Source organism: Schistocerca serialis, unplaced genomic scaffold (assembly GCF_023864345.2).
Source record: "Schistocerca serialis cubense isolate TAMUIC-IGC-003099 unplaced genomic scaffold, iqSchSeri2.2 HiC_scaffold_1201, whole genome shotgun sequence".
Taxonomy (NCBI): Eukaryota; Metazoa; Arthropoda; class Insecta; order Orthoptera; family Acrididae; genus Schistocerca; species Schistocerca serialis.
In genome coordinates, this window is record NW_026047405.1 from 85001 (window position 1) to 91542 (window position 6542).

The window sequence follows — 6542 nt, forward strand, 5'->3', positions numbered from 1 at the left end:
CAAGAATTTCACCTCTAACGTCGCAATACGAATGCCCCCGCCTGTCCCTATTAATCATTACCTCGGGTTCCGAAAACCAACAAAATAGAACCGAGGTCCTATTCCATTATTCCATGCACACAGTATTCAGGCGGGCTTGCCTGCTTTAAGCACTCTAATTTGTTCAAAGTAAACGTGCCGGCCCACCGAGACACTCACTCAAGAGCACCCTGGTAGGATTGCAACGGGGTCCGCCTCGGGACGCACGAGCACGCACGAGGCGCGTCGCACGCCTTCAGCTCGCCCCACCGGCAGGACGTCCCACGATACATGCCAGTTAAACACCGACGGGCGGTGAACCAACAGCGTGGGACACAAATCCAACTACGAGCTTTTTAACCGCAACAACTTTAATATACGCTATTGGAGCTGGAATTACCGCGGCTGCTGGCACCAGACTTGCCCTCCAATAGATACTCGTTAAAGGATTTAAAGTGTACTCATTCCGATTACGGGGCCTCGGATGAGTCCCGTATCGTTATTTTTCGTCACTACCTCCCCGTGCCGGGAGTGGGTAATTTGCGCGCCTGCTGCCTTCCTTGGATGTGGTAGCCGTTTCTCAGGCTCCCTCTCCGGAATCGAACCCTGATTCCCCGTTACCCGTTACAACCATGGTAGGCGCAGAACCTACCATCGACAGTTGATAAGGCAGACATTTGAAAGATGCGTCGCCGGTACGAGGACCGTGCGATCAGCCCAAAGTTATTCAGAGTCACCAAGGCAAACGGACCGGACGAGCCGACCGATTGGTTTTGATCTAATAAAAGCGTCCCTTCCATCTCTGGTCGGGACTCTGTTTGCATGTATTAGCTCTAGAATTACCACAGTTATCCAAGTAACGTGGGTACGATCTAAGGAACCATAACTGATTTAATGAGCCATTCGCGGTTTCACCTTAATGCGGCTTGTACTGAGACATGCATGGCTTAATCTTTGAGACAAGCATATGACTACTGGCAGGATCAACCAGGGAGCTGCGTCAACTAGAGCTGAGCAGCCGGCCGCCCGGGAGTGTGTCCCGGGGGCCCGCGCGAACACGCAAGCGTCCGCTCAATTATTCTGCAAACAGGAGGAGGCTGAGCTCCCCTGCACCATACACCTCGAAACCCTCTCAGGTCCCGGCGGCGCGCAGCGCCGTCCTAAGTACTTGGTCGGGTTCGAGAGAGGCGCAATCGCCCGGGGTTTGGCGAGTAGACGCTTTAGGTGCGACCACCCGTGCTCCCAACTGAGCTTGCCGCTGCCGACAGAGGCCCGGGAGCGTGCTGTCGTGGCATTGCCGGCGGGAGACAACACGCGCCACCTACGGTGACCGGCAGCTCCAACGCCAGCGCCACAGAAGGACAAAAGCCCCACTTGGGTGCCGAAGCGAACTCTCCCAGCACAGCGCACGCGCCAACACGTCCGCACAGCTGCGATACAAACCACCTGCGAGAACCGCAGAGGCGACCGAGCAGCAGACGGCGTCGCGGCGCCGAGCGCCGGGCGGCGGCGCATCCTCAGCGCACACAGTCCTCAATCGGACCAGCACACTGCAGATGTCCACCGCGCTTCGCACCGGGCCCGCGAGGACCTACTTTGGCCGCACGGCGCCGCGTGCAGGGTGCGCCGGCGCGCAGCTGCGCCGCCTGCCGCCTCCGTCGGCCGGCGCGCCTGCCACTGGCCGCCCCCACCAGCCGGCTGTAGCGCGTGCGCCCACGCACCGCGCGGCCAGCACGCCGGGAGGCCCCCCCTCACCGGCCGGGGACGGTCCCACCCAGCCACCGCCGCGTATCGCTTCACACCCAGATGCCATTCACGTTCGTGGGCATGGTGGGTATCGCTGGAACAACCGGTTGGTAGCTCAACCGATCGTCGCCATCACTGATTCACCTCTAGCGAGAACAACCGCACCACAACGGTTTACCAGTTGTTCATTTGCGTAACGTCACCAGCAAACGTAGGCGTCCATCGCCATTTGCAAATTCAACGATTGTTGCATGCCTGTGTCAGGTGTCACGACACACTATGTCTGCCCACATACACGCAACAACATGTGCACGCTTCGCGAACACGTGGAAGGTGGCCCCCGTACGTATGCGATGTCCATTGCGCGAACGACTGTCAACCGGCCTCTGTCGCATGTCGCAGATGTGGAACGCAGTGCACCATGCTATCACGGTGTGTGAGAAGAGACGACTACGTCTGACAACACGCGCCACTACATCAACAGACGGCTCATGCTGATCGCCATCCAGGGCATACCACACTGCAATCCAGCTCTTATAGGGAGACGACACGTAGCTGAGTGCACAACATTTGGACCGCATGGTTCGCCGTTGTTGGCGCAGTCGTTGTACGGTCACATGTACCACGATGTATCATTCAGTACATGAGGACCAATGTGCAGTACAGTGTGTGATTTGGACGTACAACATCAGCGGACAGTTGACACAGGCCGTACCACAGCGTAGGCTAAGTGCTTCGCCATGCGAATGCCAATGAACAACTGCAAATGCCAATGAACAACTGCAAAGGGCATTGAGCATGTACGTCCTGCTGCCATCCACATTACAGTGTATAGCTGCAAGGTGTTTAACATGAAGCGATACACTGGGGACCGGGCAGTGCGAGTAGCAAACTATATTGCGGGGGTTGCAGTTAGGCAACACTACACTAATTTAACGCGTCGTATGACAATTACAGAGCAGGTTAAGGCCCAACGTGTGTTGGGTTAAGGCCCAACGTGTGTTGGGTTAAGGCCCAACGTGTGTTGGGTTAAGGCCCAACGTGTGTTGGGTTAAGGCCCAACGTGTGTTGGGTTAAGGCCCAACGTGTGTTGGGTTAAGGCCCAACGTGTGTTGGGTTAAGGCCCAACGTGTGTTGGGTTAAGGCCCAACGTGTGTTGGGTTAAGGCCCAACGTGTGTTGGGTTAAGGCCCAACGTGTGTTGGGTTAAGGCCCAACGTGTGTTGGGTTAAGGCCCAACGTGTGTTGGGTTAAGGCCCAACGTGTGTTGGGTTAAGGCCCAACGTGTGTTGGGTTAAGGCCCAACGTGTGTTGGGTTAAGGCCCAACGTGTGTTGGGTTAAGGCCCAACGTGTGTTGGGTTAAGGCCCAACATAGGTTGGGTTAAGGCCCAACATAGGTTGGGTTAAGGCCCAACATAGGTTGGGTTAAGGCGCAACATAGGTTGGGTTAAGGCGCAACATAGGTTGGGTTAAGGCGCAACATAGGTTGGGTTAAGGCGCAACATAGGTTGGGTTAAGGCGCAACATAGGTTGGGTTAAGGCGCAACATAGGTTGGGTTAAGGCGCAACATAGGTTGGGTTAAGGCGCAACATAGGTTAGGTTAAGGCGCAACATAGGTTAGGTTAAGGCGCAACATAGGTTAGGTTAAGGCGCAACATAGGTTAGGTTAAGGCGCAACATAGGTTAGGTTAAGGCGCAACATAGGTTAGGTTAAGGCGCAACATAGGTTAGGTTAAGGCGCAACATAGGTTAGGTTAAGGCGCAACATAGGTTAGGTTAAGGCGCAACATAGGTTAGGTTAAGGCGCAACATAGGTTAGGTTAAGGCGCAACATAGGTTAGGTTAAGGGCGCAACATAGGTTAGGTTAAGGCGCAACATAGGTTAGGTTAAGGCGCAACATAGGTTAGGTTAAGGCGCAACATAGGTTAGGTTAAGGCGCAACATAGGTTAGGTTAAGGCGCAACATAGGTTAGGTTAAGGCGCAACATAGGTTAGGTTAAGGCGCAACATAGGTTAGGTTAAGGCGCAACATAGGTTAGGTTAAGGCGCAACATAGGTTAGGTTAAGGCGCAACATAGGTTAGGTTAAGGCGCAACATAGGTTAGGTTAAGGCTGCAACATAGGTTAGGTTAAGGCGCAACATAGGTTAGGTTAAGGCGCAACATAGGTTAGGTTGAGGCACAATATAGGTTAGGTTGAGGTACCGTATAGGTTAGGTTAAGGTACAGTATAGTTTAGGTTAAGGTACAGTATAGTTTAGGTTAAGGTACAGTATAGTTTAGGTTAAGGTACAGTATAGTTTAGGTTAAGGTACAGTATAGTTTAGGTTAAGGTACAGTATAGTTTAGGTTAAGGTACAGTATAGTTTAGGTTAAGGTACACATTGTTGTATGGAAAGGTGTAATGGGGGGGTGGGGGGGGGGGGCGGCCGGTCGGTTTGTTGATTGTGATTATAGTAAGTGGATGCCTGCGGCATCATCTGATTTGCCACGTCAGGATGCACCTTTGGCTCATGACAGGCGGCGCTCCGATTCCATGCTTGTGGCAGACCTGTGTCTTTCATTCCTGCCATTGTTTGTGTGCTGTGAGAGGAGGCAGTATTGTGATGTTGGGTGCACCCCTGTGTAGGACATGTGTGGGTGTTGGTGGCTTAGCTGAGCAATGGTGGTTGTCGGGGGGGTGGGATATTCCGTTTTCTGAGTGGACCTCCCAGTCTGGTTATGACAGTGTGGATTGTCTCATGTGGCGGAGAGGATGCACTGGGTGTTGTTCCATGCTGGTGCTTACATATTGTCTGTGTGCGTGTTACAGGCGGAGAGTAGTGCGTGATAAGAGTGTGTGGCTGCCGTGTGGTTGTGATTGTGAGCAGAGTCTTTCAGCATGTATACGGACAGTTGTATATATTATCTGTATTCTGATGGGTCTATGTATTACTAATCAGCGCCGTGTATACGTTTAATCCGGTTCCAGTCGAAACTGTTGTATCTCTGTACATTAGTGACACGGCGAGCGCGCTATGTAGCTACTCGTCTCGGCAGCTTCCACCGGTGTATGGCAAATGATTATAAGCAATGAGTCGAGTCGTCAATACCGATAGTGTGACGTCACATGTCTGGGGTGGGGGACGCTGCGCCCTTCCGGTGGGTCATGGCCTAGAAAGACGCTCCCCACGCAGGGGGGCTTGGACTGTCATAAACTCTTCCGAGTAATATACTTGCCGTACGTTTTTGCGACTGCGAGTGCAACGCCCACCGGTACCGACATGGATGGAGCGCCTCCTAGCTGACCGCTCAGCATCGGCATTCGTACAGAGAGCAACGCGATCGCGTCTCTAGCTCGTAACTGGTACAGCTCGCAGCTCATGTATAGGGACAGCGGGAATGTCGCATATTGGACATAACTCTTCATGAAACGCAAGTTATAGGGGTGGATTGCACATTGCGACTGCGGGAAAAGTCCGCCGTTCATCCGCTGGAGTTGCGAGTTGGGCGGTTAGGGTGGGGCGCCGGTGGAGTGATTGCCGGTCGACGATTTCGTGCGGCAGAGGCGCTGGCGTTGGGGTGCTGTGGTCGACAGAGGACGCAGGCTTTGTGGGTGGGGTCGAAAGATGGGCACTGTGGGCCCATCGCTGTCTTAGTCGGCTTGGCGTCTCATAGATGGCGGTATCGTCGTTGCAGGACGTCATGCCGCGGGAGACCTACAGATGGCGCTGTGTTTTGTGGTGCGCTCGACATGGCGGACGTAGTGTTGTCAGATTCGCATAGATGGAGGTATTGCATGTGGTTTCGCCGTATTTTCATAGATGGCGATACTGTTTTGCCGGCATGGTTGGCGTAGTTCCGTCGGATCCCTGTAGATGGAGGTGCCGTTTCTGGGCTGGATGTCAATGTCGTTGCGTCACATTCGCATAGATGGCGGCATCGTCGTAATACCTCGCCCACTACGGACTTATCACCACCCACACTAGCCGCCCCGGGGACTTGCCAACGACACACCCTATCCCAAGTCTATTTTCTTGCGGAGCATCATGTGTTATTATATTTTATTTCACATCCATAGTGGAGTGGTATTGTAGGTCACCGTACTGCGGTGGACGCTGTGTTACCACGGGACGGCGAAAACGTACCGTCGACCGCCGGGCACCGCCCGACACCCGCCCGACGACGCCGCCTCCGCGCGGCGCGCCGGCCGGTGGGCCGACATCGACCGTCCGGCACCCATCGCGGCACCCATCGCCGGTCGCCAAAGCGATACGCTGTAGCGCGGCAGGACACAAGGCGCCCGGCCGGCGCCGCCTCCCCCGCCGCGCGCACGGAGGCGGCACCCATCGCAGCGCCCGCGCAGGCGGCAAGGGGCCCGCCAACCGATACGCCGCCGTCCGCCGCACCCAATGCAGCGCGCCCTGGGTGCGGCGCGCCCGGCCAGACCGATACGCCGTACAGAGGCAAGAAGCAAAAGCAGCCCACACGTGCCCCTGTTGGCGGCCAGCCCCTGGGGGTCTCGTCTCGCGACAAGACGAATCCCCCAAGCTAGGGCTGAGTCTCAACAGATCGCAGCGTGGCAACTGCTCTACCGAGTACAACACCCCGCCCGGTACCTAAGTCGTCTACAGACGATTCCGAGTCCCGACATCGAACTATAGACACCCATGGTCGACCGGTAGGGGCAGGGCGGCGCCGGGAACAGATCCCAGACAGCGCCGCCCGAGTGCCCCGTCCGGCAAACAAGTTGGGCCCGTACGGCGCGGCGCCACGTGGGTCGACCGCGCCTAGTAAA

The 6542-nt window shown here is 55.5% G+C and overlaps 1 long non-coding RNA gene and 1 other non-coding gene across 2 annotated transcripts in view; one reads left to right on the forward strand and one right to left on the reverse strand.

Moving 5' to 3' along the window:
• LOC126435267 (uncharacterized) overlaps window positions 1-150 on the forward strand; it is a 29300-nt gene extending 29150 nt beyond the window's left edge. Inside the window, exon 2 of the long non-coding RNA XR_007579808.1 lies at window positions 96-150. This is a non-coding gene — a long non-coding RNA (uncharacterized LOC126435267). The remainder of the gene's footprint in view (window positions 1-95) is intronic.
• Window positions 1-1012, reverse strand: part of LOC126435275 (small subunit ribosomal RNA) — a 1912-nt gene extending 900 nt beyond the window's left edge. The window contains exon 1 of the ribosomal RNA XR_007579815.1: window positions 1-1012. This exon is cut by the window's left edge and continues 900 nt beyond it. This is a non-coding gene — a ribosomal RNA (small subunit ribosomal RNA).
• Between the last annotated feature and the right edge of the window lie 5530 nt (window positions 1013-6542).